Source organism: Herpailurus yagouaroundi, unplaced genomic scaffold, assembly GCF_014898765.1.
Source record: "Herpailurus yagouaroundi ecotype Mexico unplaced genomic scaffold, PumYag 199, whole genome shotgun sequence".
Lineage (NCBI taxonomy): Eukaryota > Metazoa > Chordata > Mammalia > Carnivora > Felidae > Herpailurus > Herpailurus yagouaroundi.
In genome coordinates, this window is record NW_024412430.1 from 11871126 (window position 1) to 11887042 (window position 15917).

Sequence of the window (15917 nt, forward strand, 5' to 3'; positions counted from 1 at the left end):
GACGGCAGCACAGAAAACCCTGCAGCAGTTAGAAAGTAAAGGCACACAAAATGTATACACACATTTGGTACATCAGGTCTGAGTGTGGCTTCTCAGGAAGCCGAAGGTCAAGGTCTGCATAAGAGAGTAAGAAACATTCTTTGGGTTGGAGAGGCTTAATAAGAGAGGTTTAAAAGCTTGAAGGTGGGGGGGGGGGCACCAGCGTGGTTCAGTCCGTTAAGCACCTGCCTTTGACTCAGGTCAGGATCTCGGGCTTGTGAGTTCGAGCCCCTCATCAGGCCGTCTGCTCTCAGCACAGAGCCCACTTCCGATCCTCTGTCCCCCTCTGTCTCTGCTCCTCTCCCACTTGCACTCTCTCTCTCTGTCTCTCTCAAAATAAATGAATAAACTTTAAAAAAAAGGGGGGGGGAGCTTGAAGTAGGGAAAAGAGGCTGAAATACATCAGTCGTGTCACTCAAAACTCCTCAAACTGCATCGCGACTCTTACGCCCCGAGAAACAGTGTGTTGTAAAACTCGCAAAATCCAACTGTGGAACCAGGAGTGAAACCCAGGCTGCCATCTTATCCCCAGAGCAGAGCCGGGCCCTGGGTTCTTCGTGACTAAGCAAAAGTTCATTCAAGCCAAAGCCTTCTTTGTTCTAACCCGGGAAATACTGTTTGTTTTTGACCTCCTTGCAACACTGAAAACAGTTCTCATCAATAGCGAACCTATATGATGGGTCACCACGAAAGGGTGACAGGTCTAGAAAGAGTACCAAGAAATAATGGAGTCTCCCGGGAAGGGAAGGGAATGGATACAAGAGACACATAAGCTCCCTGAATACAGGCAGTAGCCGTCCACCCGAGACATCACGTCGGCGTAGCTGACACATTCCTGCAGTTCACTTGTCATGCACCATCTGAGGTCCCCCCTGCATGGAGGGGCAGCGTCCGGGGCCAACTCTTGAATTTCTCAGACTTGCTTTCTGAGGCGAGATGGGGGGCATGATGCTAACCACACAATAAATACTTGTGGAAGAGAAGGGGGTGTTCACTTTCGTCACCCGGCAAAAGCCCACATTAAGACGTCTCAAGGTCTCTGTGACACCTCACGGTGTGAACGCACCAGGAGGACAACCTTCATTTTTCCTTTTATTTCTCAAAAAATGCAGGGGCTTCCCTGACTTGGAAGCATTTCGGCAGAACCTCACCGGCTAGCCTCGTCTCTTGGTGACGTGTGAATGCTTGGCTAGCAAAATGGAACGCTTACCCTGACATCTCTTTAAGCACACGGTCCACAAGCTGTCCCGGCAACCTAGAACGTTTTGCTGGGATGAGGGATAGAAAAAGGAAATCTATTAAGCAGGCTATGCCAACTGCTTTAAGATACAACCAATGTGGATTAATGCAGTAAAGGTTCGTTGCTCGTTCATGTCTCTGTTCAACACAGTTTGGTGGCAGAATTGGCTTCACGCGGTCATTCGGGGACCCTGGGTCTTTCCATCTTGTGGCACCATAATGGTCAACCGTCGATTCCCAAATGCCCGCTGAATTAGACAAGAGGGCAAAGGATTTAAGATGTCAGGGATAAACATCGCATCTGCCCACGTTCCGCTGGTCAGACTTGGGCCTTCATAACACCCACCAGCAAGACGCCCGGAAAAATCTGTTTCAGCCCTGTGCCTGGGAAGGAGAGAACACTATAGTCTCTCCCCGATGTGCCGAATAAAGACAAATCATTTCACGTTAAACTTATTCTCGCACAGCTCTGCTTGCGAGCTGAGGGGAGGGTCTTCAGCCGTCAGATTTCTTCTATTCTTGTTTCTTAGTGTTTTCCCTGAGTGTCTAGGTTGGAAGCAGCCTAGGATGTGGGGGGTTGGGGGACGGCAACCCTGTCTTGGAAATGTTTGTGGACACGCACGGGAACGTAAAGAGTCCACAGCTTTTATTGTTACCGAGAATCGAGCACTTGAAGCAAGTGTCAAGGTGTCTTCTAGCCAAGAGTGCTGTCGATTCCGTTATTGTGGGAGAAAATGGAATCTGTGCCATCAGCTTTTGAAGCCACTGCCACTGGAATCTCTGGAGCCTTTGGGAGGGGGGAAAAGAAAGACAAAAAGAAGCACAGCTCTGTCTGCAGTCAGCCTGTCCGGACGGCCCAGGTGACTTCATGAGAAAGAGGATGGGGCAAGCACGAGGAATGTGGTTTTTTTTCCTCGCACAAATAATCCTTGAGGAAAAAATATGGGAGTTTAGAGTGTGGTGGGGATTTACAAACACTTTAAGTCAAAAAGCACAGCCACGCCATGGAGATGGGAGTTAGAAAATTTTGGACAGCCGCCCAGCTCGCTCGGACTGTGTAAGGCTCCTCTCTGTCCTTCCCTGCGTGAAGCAGGGGGAGGGTCCGACTGAAGCAAAGGACGGGCTACATGCTCCCCAAGCTCTACCGCGCTTGCGGTTGCCAAGGGTTGGGGGACAGAGCGTGTCCGTGTGCGCCTTCGTTTTTTGCCCTTCATTTTAAAGTCAGGACCGTGGGAAAGACGCCCTTTTTCAGGACCATTCTGCACACCAAGAGATATAACATGACTTTTTTTTTTTTTCTAGAGACTTTCAGAAGACACAGTTCAAGAGGTTTACTTAATATGCAAGGGCTCGTTTATGATACGATTAGAACAAAAGGCATCACGTGAACTTGCGTGTATTCTGCAGCCTCATACAAGTACAGAAAGTCTAGAAAAATGTCCTGGAGGGACATCTGCTGAAGTGTTAGCTACTGTTACCTTCAGGTTAATATTGTCTCTACTTAAAAAAAAACAAACAAACAAAAACAATCTTGTGCTACTTTTTCACATCAGAAAAGACAAAGAATTGGGGAAAATATCTAATATCTGACAATGACAAAAGCTTACGTGTGTTGTAAAAATTGACAAAAGCAAAAAAGAAATGACTCCATTTTCTTTCCCCAGAGACGACCATCCCCAGCATTTAGTATTTGCTCACTATGCTTTACAACATTTTATACTCTATTTTTAGCTGAAAATAACATATGCACAGGGCAGAGGATGGGAATAGACACTTTGTTTTCAAAGAAGGTATACAAATGGCTAATAAGCATGTGAGCAAATACTCAGTGCTATTAGCCACTAGGAAAATGTCAATCAAACCCACCATGAGCATCGCTTCACACCTATTGGATGGCTAGAATCAGAAAACATAATAACAGGTGTTAATAAGGATAGGAAGAAACCAGAGCCCATATACCCTGCTGGTGGGAATATAAAAAGGTACAACCACTTTGGAAAAGAGTCTGACTTCCTCTGGGGCGCCTGGGTGGCTCGGTCGGTTGGGCATCCGACTTCAGCTCAGGTCATGATCTCACGGCCCGTGAGTTCGAGCCCCGCGTCGGGCTCTGTGCTGACAGCTCAGAGCCTGGAGCCTGTTTCAGATTCTGTGTCTCCCTCTCTCTGTGCCCCTCTCCTGTTCATGCTCTGTCTCTCTCTGTCTCAAAAATAAATGTTAAAAAAAATTAAAAAAAAAAAGAGTCTGACAGTTCCTCAAAACGTTAAACACAGAGTTACCCTATGACCCAGCAATTTCACTGTCAGGTGCACACCTAAGAGAAATGAAAACACATGTCCCCATGAGAGTTTACATGGCGTTATTCACAAGAGTCAAAAGGTGAAAACACCCCAAATCTCCATCAACTGAAGAATGGATGAACAAAATGGAATACATCCACATAACGGAATATTATTCAACAGTGAAAAGGAATGAGGCACCGATACGTGCTACTGCATGGATGAACCTTGAACACATTATGCTAACTGAAAACAGCCAGTTACAAAAGGCCCCATTGTTTGATGGCATTTCTAGGAAATGTTCAGAATGGGCAGATCTACACAGACAGAAAGTGGGTTAGTGGTTGCCTGGGGCTGGGGAGCGGTGGACTTGGTGGGGAAATGGGGAATGAATGCTAATGGATGCTAGATTTACGGAGAGAAGGATGAAAATGTTCTAAAATTGATGGCAATGACGGATGTAGAACTCTGTGATTATAATGAAAACCATCAAATTATACATTTGAAATGGGTGAATTGAATGGCATACAAATTCACCTCAATAAAGCAGGCTTGTTTGTTTGCTTGCTTGTTTTTTTTTTTTTTTAATTTTTTTCAACGTTTTATTTATTTTTGGGACAGAGAGAGACAGAGCATGAACGGGGGAGGGGCAGAGAGAGAAGGAGACACAGAATCGGAAACAGGCTCCAGGCTCTGAGCCATCAGCCCAGAGCCCGACGCGGGGCTCGAACCCACGGACGGCGAGATCGTGACCTGGCTGAAGTCGGACGCTTAACCGACTGCGCCACCCAGGCGCCCCTGCTTGCTTGTTTTTAAAAGGAAAAAGTAACATGCCCTTAAAAAAACTAAAGCACTTTCAAAGGGGGCCGTGCAGAGCAAAGGAAACAATCAACAAAATGAAAAGGCACCGATGGAATGGGAAGAGATGTTTGCAAATGATATACCAGATAAAGGGTTAGTATCCAAAATCTGTAAAGAATTTGCCAAACGCAACACCCGAGAAACAAATAATCCACTGAAGAAATGGGCAGAAGACACGAGTAGACACTTTTCCAAAGATATCCAGATGGCCAACAGACACACGAAACAATGCTCGACGTCACTCATCAGCAGGGAGATACAAATCAAAGCCACAGTGAGATACCACCTCACACGGGTCAGAGTGGCTAAAATGAAACTACAGATGCTGGTGAGGATGTGGAGAAGCGCGAACCCTCTTGCGCTGGGAGCGCAAACTGGCGCAGCCTCTCTGGAAAACAGCATGGAGGCTCCTCAAAACATTAAAGATAGAACGACCCTATGACCGAGCAATAGCACTACTAGGAATTTATCCAAAGGACGCAAGGGCACATGTACCCCAATGTTTATAGCAGCGCTATCAACAACAGCCAAATTATGGAAAGAGCCTAAACGTCCATCAACTGATGAATGGATAAAGAAGATGTGGGTTATATACACGATGGAATACTACTTGGCAATGAGAAAGAATGAAATCCTGCCATTTGCAGCAACGTGGATGGAACTGGAGGGTATTATGCTAAGTGAAATAAGTCAGGCAGAGAAAGACAGATACCATATGTTTTCACCCATATGTGGATCCTGAGAAACATAACAGAGAACCATGGGGGAGGGGAGGGGGGGCAAAAAAAGTTACAGAGACGGAGGGAGGCAAACCATAGGAGACTCTTAAATACTGAGAACAAACTGAGGGTTGATAGGGGGTAGGGGAGAGGGGAAAGTGGGTGATGGGCATTGAGGAGGGCACCTGTTGGGATGAGCACTGGATGTACGGAAGCGATGAACCACGGGAATCGACCCCAAAAACCAAGAGCACACTTTACATGCTGTATGTTAGCCAATTTGACAAAAAAATATATTAAGAAAATAATAAAATTTTTTAAAAAAAGAAAACTCAAGCCCAATGCTGGCGAGGATGTGGAAAAACTGGAATTTACACGAGGATCTGCCTTTTATTCCCAAGGACCAGCTCGCGGCAGGCACTTATTATAGTGAATTGCTTTTGTGTGTATGAATTGGCAAAACTCTTTGGGGGAAAAATGTGGCAATGGGTTCCAAACACCTTGAAAATAAAAATGTTTAGGAAAAAAAAAGGTGGCCAGTGCACCTGAGGGACTAAATTTTAAATTTTTATTGAATTGTAATTAAGTAGCCACACGTGACCCCGGATTGGACTGCACAGCTCTGAACAATGCCCATTACAACATTTAACACACCGTATATCTTGCATAAGAATGAGCTCCAACAGGAAATTCACTTTGTGACCATCATCACTGTCTCCACAGCACCTAGCATGGGGCTCGGTACACAGCAGGCTCTCCACATAATAGCCCTCATCATCTTCAGCATGGTCTGGTCCACCTTTGTATCCCACAGCTTAGCCCAGCACGCACTACGGATACTCAGTAACTGTTGCTAATTGAGTTAATCGATTTCTAGGCTTACAAAACCCGCCAGTAATCTGTTCGCAGAGAATGCTCGACCATGGGGACTTGCCTTGGTGTTTTTCTGATATACTTCTTTGTGCTCAGTATGCAGGCTAAAAGCATCTGCTTGCATTCAAACGCTGGCTTTATGACCTCTGGAATGGAACGTTTCTGTGCCTCAGTTTATTCCTCCGTAAAGCGGGCCCATTGATGGCCCTGTCTCAGTTGTTGTCAGGATTACGTGTGTTGGGGTTTACAACTTTATAGGAAATATAGAGAATGGAGGGCTGGGTTAAATTACATCATGAGGATTCAATCAGAAAAACCCAGATGGTAGCCAAGTCTAGTTGGAAAACAGAGGCAGCCATCCTGTGGTCATTAGAGAGAAAATTTAAGGACCAAGACGATACTCTGAGATTGGCAATCTCGCTACAAGGGAGGCTTGAAAAAAAAAAAATCTGGCATCATTACTGTAGATAGTAAGGTGCAGGAGCGGCTTCTTTCTAACAACCAATAATGCAGGTGCTCTAGCCTTTGGTAAAGCCCTGCCTGTAGCTGCCTTCAACTTTCCACGGACTTAAGGCAGGCAAAGTTGTAGTAAAGAGGGTCCCTGACCTTCAGATTGTGTCTGTAGGATGCTGGCAAGTCAGGCACAGGAGATGTGTCAGCTAATTGTCTCCGCTGTCGCATGAGTAGCAGCTGTAACAAAAGCTGTCCTTTACTCATACCGAAATGAGACCATGAAAATAGGGGGTAAAATGGGTGTGTGGGGGGGAACAGCTGGAGAAACTTGCCTCGTTCTGCCGCTTTCAAAATTTCCTCGGAGCGTCCAAGGAAGGCAGTCCTAGGGTCACCCTGCCATCTTCCTGGGACGTATCATTCGCAGGCTCCCCTGCTTGTTCTCCAATTTGGTTTCCGTAATTCCGTAATTGAAAATTCTGTTTCAGAAGAAATTTCAAGTCCTTATTTTATAAAGTGCAGCAAAATAAATGGCCTACCTAGAACTTTAAAAACAGTGTCACCTTCACAAAATCCTAACTGGCTCGTCTTCTGTTCGTCTGTTCTGCCATAACCCTCGTCCGAGGAGCCACAGCCTCTTGCTTGGACGACCACAGGGACCTTTGAACTGATCGCCTTGTGTTGGCTCTTGCCTCCTTCAAATCCATGTGCCAAACGCTGCGCCCCGTGATCTTTAAGGCGATAGATAGCGCATTTTATCACTCTGCTGCTTAAAATCTTCCAAAGACTTTCCAGTATCATAGAATAAAACTGGAACGCCTTTCCTGTGGACTTCAGGGCCCTCCACGGCCTGATCACAAAATACGCATCCGTGGGGTCACAACTCTGTCCCTCTCGTCTCCAAATTCCAGCCATACTTGTCTTTTGCTTTATGTTTCACCAACACGCTGATCTATTTTCTCTTCAGGGAACTTGAACTTCTCGCGCCCTCTGCTAGAAGGCTCCTAACCCCCAGGCTGTAAGATTCTGTTCAGGTGCACCTCCACTCCTCAGTCATCTCCTCCAAGAGCATTTCTCTGACCATTGTACTCCAAGATTTACGGTAACCACCTTCCCTCTAAAGCGCGCGCAGATGCACAAGTTTTACCGGATGTAATAATACTGATGAAGTGAAGGGCTTAGAACAGCACATTATAAGTCTGCAGTGTCATCCGGCGTTATTTTTTTCATTACACCACATATTATCCACATTTCTCTTGTGTCTTAACGCATTTACTCGTCTATGGTTGGCCCTCCTCACTCTTAGCTCCTTAAGAGCAAGGACCCTCTGATTGTTTGGTTCATTTATATATCTCTAGCGCCCAGAAGAAAGCGTGGCACGCAGTAGCTGGTCAATAATCATTATGGAAAGGATGACTTCAGTGCAGGAAAATATACATACATATGGCGAAGAAAAACAAAGACTGCCACCACCATAGTATCAGGATATTCTTGGGAGACTAATATTTTCTCCTCTCTTGCTTTTTCAGATATGCTGAATTTCTGCAAAGACACGAATTCTTTTTCACGGTAAAAACAGAGTTAATTTTCACAAAAAGACTTATGTTGGTATGCCGTATGAAACGTCAGTCGGTCCACTGCTGCAGGCATGTGGCAGGTTGTATTCTCCGGGTCTGTGTATTAAACCGCTTCAGAATTTCGCAGTTTGTGAGTTTGAGCCCCACGTCAGGTTCTGTGCTGACAGCTCAGAGTCTGGAGCCTGCTTCAGATTTGTGTCTCCCTCTTTCTCTGTCCCTCCCCTGCTCGTGCTCTCTCTCTCTCTCTCTCTCTCAAAAATAAATAAGCATAAAAAAACATTAACACCACTTAGGAAATCAGAAGTCATCTGACGTTGTTCAGGAAGAACCCTCAGCACCGGGTGTCTCAGCACCGTGTGCCTTAGCTTGTGAATGCATGGGCAGGTCCTGCTGAAAGCCCCCTGGGGGGTGTGACAAGTCTCATTCCAACAGGGGCCGTGTGCCATGTGACTGGCCACCCGCCTCTTTATCTCTAGTTCCTTAAGTGAGGAGTTCTGTTTGGCTATAGACCTCGACACTGTGGAGGTCAGCCAAGGTCAGTGCTCCAGTAAGAATGACTCACACCCTGCTCTGTGCTCTCCGCTGGGCACAGGCTTAGAGTACCATGAACACCATGATTTTCCGGACTTAGCTCCCAAGAGGTGAGGCTCATTCCCTAAGACACTGATCTATGAAAAAAAAAAAATCCCCAAAGCAGCCACCCAAGGTGTATCTGGCATTTAGGGGAAAAATAGAAGCTTCTATTCTCTGATCCTATCCAGTGGGGTTCTAATTCAAACTTGACTATCCAGTGTGAACATGCTTTTCAGGCTTGTCTGAAGAGGGGCAATCATTATGATTTCAAAAAAAGTATTGTGAGGGGCGCCTGGGTGGCGCAGTCGGTTAAGCGTCCGACTTCAGCCAGGTCACGATCTCGCGGTCCGGGAGTTCGAGCCCCGCGTCAGGCTCTGGGCTGATGGCTCGGAGCCTGGAGCCTGTTTCCGATTCTGTGTCTCCCTCTCTCTCTGCCCCTCCCCCGTTCATGCTCTGTCTCTCTCTGTCCCAAAAATAAATAAAACGTTGAAAAAAAAATTAAAAAAAAAAAAAGTATTGTGGAAGATTGCAAACACACACACAGGTATTAACAATAATACAATTTGGGCGCTGGGTGGCTCAGTTGGTTAAGCGTCTGACTTCGGCTCAGGGCATGATCTCGCAATTCGTGGGTTCAAGTCCCCCTGTCAGCTGTGCTGACAGCTCAGAGCCTGGAGCCTGCTTCGGATTCTGTGTCTCCCTCTCTCTCTACCCCTCCCCCACTTGTGCTCTGTCTCTCTCTCAAAAATAAATAAACATTAAAAAGAACTTTAAAAAAACAATGATACAATAAACAATTGCAATAGCAAGACCAAACTTAGCAAGATTTTTTAAAAGCCTTACTTGCTTTGGAGTGTTATACCTTTAAAAAAAAAATCACGGATAGGGGCGCCTGGGTGGTTCAGTCGGTTAAGCATCCTACTGTGGCTCAGGTCATGATCTCATGGTTCGTGAGTTTGAGCCCCGCCTCAGGCTCTGTGCTGACAGCTCGGAGCCTGGAGCCTGCTTCAGATTCAGTGACTCCCCCTCTCTCTGCCCCTCCCCTGCTCATGCTCTCTCTCTCTCTCTCAAAAATAAGTAAACTTTAAAAATAAATGAATATATAAAAATCTCAGGTTCCATACACCCACCCTTACTTCCATCCCTTTCCTTTCCCACTGGTGGCAGTCGGGATCAAAAGTAGCTGTTTATCATTGCTTCACATGGTTTGATAGAGCCATGTATCCATCACCTTTGTTCTCTTGTTTGCTTGTTTAAAGCTTTTATGTAAAGGTTTCCCATACCTCACATATCATGGGGCAACTTTGTGTTGCTGGTGCTCAGCATTCTATTTACAAGATTTTCTTTGTTGACACGCACGATGGTTGCTTTTATGTGTCAACTTGGCTACACTCCCCACTTACTCCATGAAACACTCACCTACGTGTTACTAGGCAGGTATCTTATAGATGTGCTTTAAAGTCCACAATCAGCTGTCTTCGAGTCAAGGAGATTTTCCTAGATAATTTGGGTGGACCCGATGCGATCCATCGGTTGAAGGACATTAAGAGGAGAGCCGAGGCTTCTCTGAAGAGGAAGAAATTCCATCTGTGGACAGCAGCTTGAGCTCGCACGCGGCTGTTCCAGTCTGTCTTTCCCGATGACGTGTGCTGTGGATTTCAGACTTGTCTGGCCAGGTCCACGGTTGTATGAGCCAATTTCTGGCAATAGACCTCTTACCGTATGTCTCCCTCTGGTTCCCACTGGTTCTGTTTCTCTGGGTGAACCCTGACTGATACGGTATATGTATCTCCGATTCATCTCTTTGCATCGCTGTATAGCAAGCACCCACAAACTCCTTATAAAAACCAAACAGTCAATACTGTAGGCTTTGTGGGCCATACAGTCTCTGTTGCAAGCACTTCCCAATGCCACTGTAATATGAAAGCAGCCAGAGACAACACGTCAAGGAATGGGGTGGCTGAGTTTCAATAAAGGTTTATTTACACATACAGGCATCGGGCTGGATTGGACCCAAGAGCTATGGTTTGGTAACTCCCGCAAAATGATACACTGTTGTACGGGCAAACCACAATTTATACACTCTCCTGCTTCATATCTTCTACGTTTTCCCCCGTTACTACACAATGCTGTCCCGAACGTTCCTGTGCACCTTTCTTGTGCACAACTTCACGTGTTTTTCTCGATCTGTCTAGGAGTGGAATTGATGGGTCCTGGGGTATACGAATCCTCCACCTAATGGTGCCAAACTTCAAGCTAAAGAGATCATTCTAATTGACACACCTACTAACAGGGCCCAAGACTTTTGGTTTCTCCCCAACTTCTACACCGTTGGGAGCTATCAGACGTATATTTCCAAAATGGCGTATGTAAAACTGCATTTCATTGTAGTTTCAATTTACATTTTCATAACACCTAATGGTGAGAGGCATCTCTTCATGTGACTACTTTCCATCCATATGTCCTCTTTTTTTTAATAGCAACTATTTCTTTTCCAATAAAAAAAAACATTTTTAATTGAAGGAGAGTTGACATACAATGTTACATTCGTTTTAGGTGCACACATAGTGATGGGACAATTCTATCCATTACAAAAGGCTCATCATGTTACATGTGGTTACCACCTGTCACCACACATATATCCTCTTGGATCAAGTGTCTATCCAAATCTTTTGGCTATTCTAAAAATGGGGTTTTGTTCTCTTATTCTTGACTTTTGTGAACTCTTTACAGATCACGGATCTAAGTCCTGTGGTGGATACGTGATTTGCAAATGTTTTCTCCCAGTCTTTAGCTTGTCTTTTCATTCCCTGAGGTGTCTTTTGCAGAGCAGAAGTTCTTAACTTTGATGATGTTCAAATTCATCAGCTTGTTCTTTTGTGGATCATATTTCTGGTAACATAGCTAAGAAATCTTCCCAGAACCCCAAGTCACAAGAATTCTTTTTTTGCATGTTATCTTCCAAAAGTTTTGTATTTTCAGGTTTGCATTTTAGGTCTATGATGTATTTTTATGTTTTATTTTTTTAGGTTAAAAAACCTTTTTTTATTTACATAATCCCTACCCCCAACATGGGACTCGAACTCACAACCCCGAGATCAAACGTCACACGTTCTCCTGAATGAGCCAGTCGGGCACTCCTCTCTGATGTATTTTTAATTAATTTTTGCATACCGTGCACGACACGGGTCAAGGCTCATTCTTTTTGCACATGGATGTCCTATTCAAGTACTATTTTTGTTGAAAAGGCTATCTTTCTCTGTTGCCTTTGCATCTCTGTAAAAAATATCAGTTGATCAATAACGTACGCGTCAGGTTCTGGGCTCTGTGTTCTGTTTCGTTCATCTATAGGTCCATCCTTTTGCCAATTCCACACTGTCTCAATTACTGGCTTTTTATAGCAACTCTTGAAATCAGGTGGCCTGCCTCCTCCCGTCCGTTCCTCTTTTTCAGAAATGTACTGACTATCCTAATTCCTTTGCCTTCTCACGTCATTTTTAGAATCAGCTTGTTGACACCTATAAGAATATCCTGCTGAGATTTTGATAAGGATTATGTTGAACGGATAGATCAATTTAGGGAGGACAGACATTTAACAATGAACAGGATACGTGTCTTTCAGTCAATTCGGCTCTATGTTTTGGTTTTCTCTTTTTAAGTAGGCTTCATGCCCGGCATGGGGCCCAATGCAGGGCTTCAACTCATGACCCTGAGATCAACACCTGAGCTGAGATCAAGAGTCAGACACTTAACCTTCTGAGCCACCCAGGTGCCCCAAAATACAATTGATTTTTGTATATTGACCTTGAATCCTGCAACCTTGCTAAACCCATTAGTTCTAAAAGGTCTTCCTTTGCTAATTTATATATTGGCTTTGGGTTTTTTAAATTGGTTTGCAAGAGCTATTTATGTATTCTGTATATTCATTCAGTGGATAAATATTTATTGAGTGCTTCCTATGTGTCAGGCACTATATTAGCATACTAATCTTGAGTCCATTTTCTTCATTGCAAAATTCTTCGGGAAGACATTACTTCATCTCAGTTACAGAAATAGTTATAGAATACCTGTCCACGAGTTTGCTTATTCAAAAAATTTATTGAGTACCTACCGTATGCTAGACAATAGCTTAGCTAACGGAGATACGGCAGAAACGACAGGACAGACGCTGGAGGTCCTTCCACTCCTCTGATGGAGGAGAGAGACCACAAATAAAACGTAAATACATCATCTAATTACAGGTAGTACAAATACTTTGGAGAAAATAAATTGAGATAATAGGGCCAAGGGGACAGGTGGGAAGACAGGAAAAAAGGTTCTGGGAGACAACATGTAAGCTGAGCTGAACGAGACGAGGCAAGAGCACTCCAGGAGGAGTCCCCAGCAAGTGCAAAGGCCCTGGGTGAAAATGAGCTCGGCATGATCAAGGGACAGAAGGAGGGCCAGAGTGTCTGGAGTGTACTGAGCAGGGGACGGCGGTGTGAGAAGAGACTAGAGAGACAGAGAGGGACCGGAGGTAGGGAGAGGCCATGATAAAAGGGCGACACTTGATTCGCAGTCCTTGGGAAACAGCAATGTCTATGCCAAGCATCTCTGATACAAAGATAAGTAACACAAACCCCTGCCCTCGGGGAGGCCATGATCCAGTGGGAGAGACAAACACACGGATCGATGCACTGAAGAGTGAAAAGTAATGTCATCGAGGTGGGTATGCAGGCCGCGTGGGGGTAGGAAGCAAGAGTGATCCTTTAGCCGTATTTTGCAAGTTACAATTTCTGCAGCGTCCTATTTAAACCCTAAAGTATAGAACTTCCCTTAAAAATCCTATAGCACATATTTCATATGTGGCACCGCCTTAATTTCAAAGTGTAGACATCCCTTCTCTCTGCTCCCACTGTACCTCTTGCTTGTCCCATTCTAGTACGCGTAGAACCTACATGTACTTGTCTCTCTGTCCCAACGATTGCTAAGTTCCATGAAGGCAGCAGCTGACCCATATTCCCTACTATCCTGCTATTAGTATCCCATTTTGCAGATGAGCAACTGATGACCAGAGAGAGTAAGTGGCTTGTCCTCTGAAGCACAGCTATGGTGGCAGGTAGGGCAGACTGTCAGGGGCCTTGCCTTTTCCTGGGTTAGGGTTTTTTTCCTTCACTACCCCCTCCATCCTATGGTGACTTTGGGGAACATCTCACAGAACACGCATGTCAAAGGGACGGGCTTGCTTCCAAACGAATTCACTGACACGCCTCTCACTACTGAAATGATGCCAGGAAATTATAATTAATTCAATCGTTTTTATCGTAAAACGTATCATGCATCGAGAAGAGCATAAAATTGTACAGTTGGAAAACCAGTAAAGCTCCGGGTCCACAATATCCTGGAGAAGAATTAGATCTTCTTCTTTTAGAAGGCTTCTGTAAAGGGGCACCTGGGGGTCTCAGTCGGCTGAGGGTCTGACTCTTGATTTTAGCTCAGGTCATGATCCCGCAGTTTGTGAGTTCGAGCCCTGCGTCAGGCTCCATGCCGACGGCCCTGATGGTGCGGAGCCTGCTTGGGATTCTCTCTCTCTCTCTGCCCCCTCCCATACACACTCTCTCCCTCACTCAATATAAATAAATAAACTTAAAAAAAAAATGCCTCCTGTGCATCCTTCCCTAATCATACCCCTCCCTCCCACGTTTGAAGTAAACATTTACCTTACTTTGGGTTCATCAGTCCCTTGCTGGTTTTTGTTTTTGTTTTGTTTTTTTACAGATTTCACACGTTTATGTATATATCTAAACAAAATATGGTTTCGTTTTGAAATGCCGAGTAGCAAGCACAAGCCTAGCTGTGTTAAGGACAGGGTGATCTTACCTCTATGGGATGAAGGCTTCGGGAAAGGATAAGCTATGGAGTCCTGGAGCCAGAGCCCGTGGGCAGGTTCCTGGGCGTGCATGGAAGTGACTAGGAGGGAGGTCAGCGGGCAAGGTCATATCTGAGTCCTGGGGATGAAATGGGAGAAAAAGGGTTAGCACAGGCCTGTAATTCACTCCTTCCCTGAGACGCCTCGGCCAGACCTCCCTATAATCCCGGCAGTGATATTTAGGAGGAGAAAGATATGGGGAAGGACTATGTAAAAAATGTTTTCAACGGGAATCCCCGGCTCTGTTTGGATTGGGTATTGTAAATAAACGTGTACTTTTTGGATTAAGGGGTGTGGCTTCCTAGAGAATGGGGTATTCAGGTAAACATTTCCTACCTGCATAGTTAATGAATTAAAAAAGCCACGAGGCTCCAAACAGATGCAGCCTTCTTTGAGAGCAGTCGTCCACACGGCTTAAAACTCATCAGCTGCTCAGACACCAAAATGTGTCTTAATGCGGGAGGAGGGACATCGTTTGGCAGCTGGTGGTTTGAGGACCCAGCGGGAAAAGAATGTTCTGTTTGTGCCTTTTTCTTGCCTGTAGCCTTTGAGTCGTGAACAAAATGCGGTGTTAAGTGAGATCTAGGATTCTTACAGTCCCACTTGACAAGCGGACATTTTGTGCGAACTCAATCCGGATCACCACAGTTGGGGTATCTGGCAGTATTGTAGAATGGTCCGGATACTCGATGTTCTACTAGAAATGTGGTCAAAGGATGTGATCTCTAATATCTTCTAAGTTCACCATGGATTCCCCCAGCTCTCCCCAGCATGGTAAACCATGATGAGATAGCACCTTACGCCATTAGGATGGCTACTAAGCGTTGACAAGGATGTGGAGAGGTTGAAAGCTCGTGCACCATTGGTGGGAATGTCAGTGGGTGCCACCACCACGGAAAACAGTACGGAGGTCCCCCGCAAAAATTAAAAATAGAAATGCCATATGATCCAGCGGTTCCGATTCTGGGTATTTATCCAGCGGAAATGAAATCAGGACCTGGAAGAGGTAACTGCACTCTCGCGTTTCTTGCAGCCAAGATATGGAAAGAACCTAAGTGCCCGTCAAGAGATGAATGGATAAAGAAGACGTGACACACACACATACACACACAATGGAAGTTTAGTCCACCATGGGAAAGAAGGACAGCCTGCCTTTTGCAACAACACGGATGGGCCCTGAGGGCATTATGCTAAGTGAAAAAAGTTAAATGAAGAGAGATAAATAAGTGGTGTCACTTATATTTGAATCCGAAGAAGCTGAGCTCCTAGAAACGCAGACTAGAATGATAGTTGTCAGGGGCTAAGGGGTGGGGGGATGGGAAGATGTCGGTCAAAGGGAACAAACTTGCGGTTACACGATGAGTAAGTTCTGGAGAGCTAATATACGGCACAGTGATTATTG

General features: G+C 45.2%; 1 long non-coding RNA gene across 1 annotated transcript in view; it reads right to left on the bottom strand.

Annotated features, from left to right (window-relative positions):
• Nucleotides 1–318: 318 nt before the first annotated feature.
• LOC121013667 (uncharacterized) overlaps nucleotides 319–15917 on the bottom strand; it is a 38116-nt gene continuing 22517 nt past the window's right edge. The window contains exons 3-4 of the long non-coding RNA XR_005782830.1: nucleotides 14467–14594; nucleotides 319–1526 (exon numbers count right to left, since the gene is read on the bottom strand). This is a non-coding gene — a long non-coding RNA (uncharacterized LOC121013667). The remainder of the gene's footprint in view (nucleotides 1527–14466; nucleotides 14595–15917) is intronic.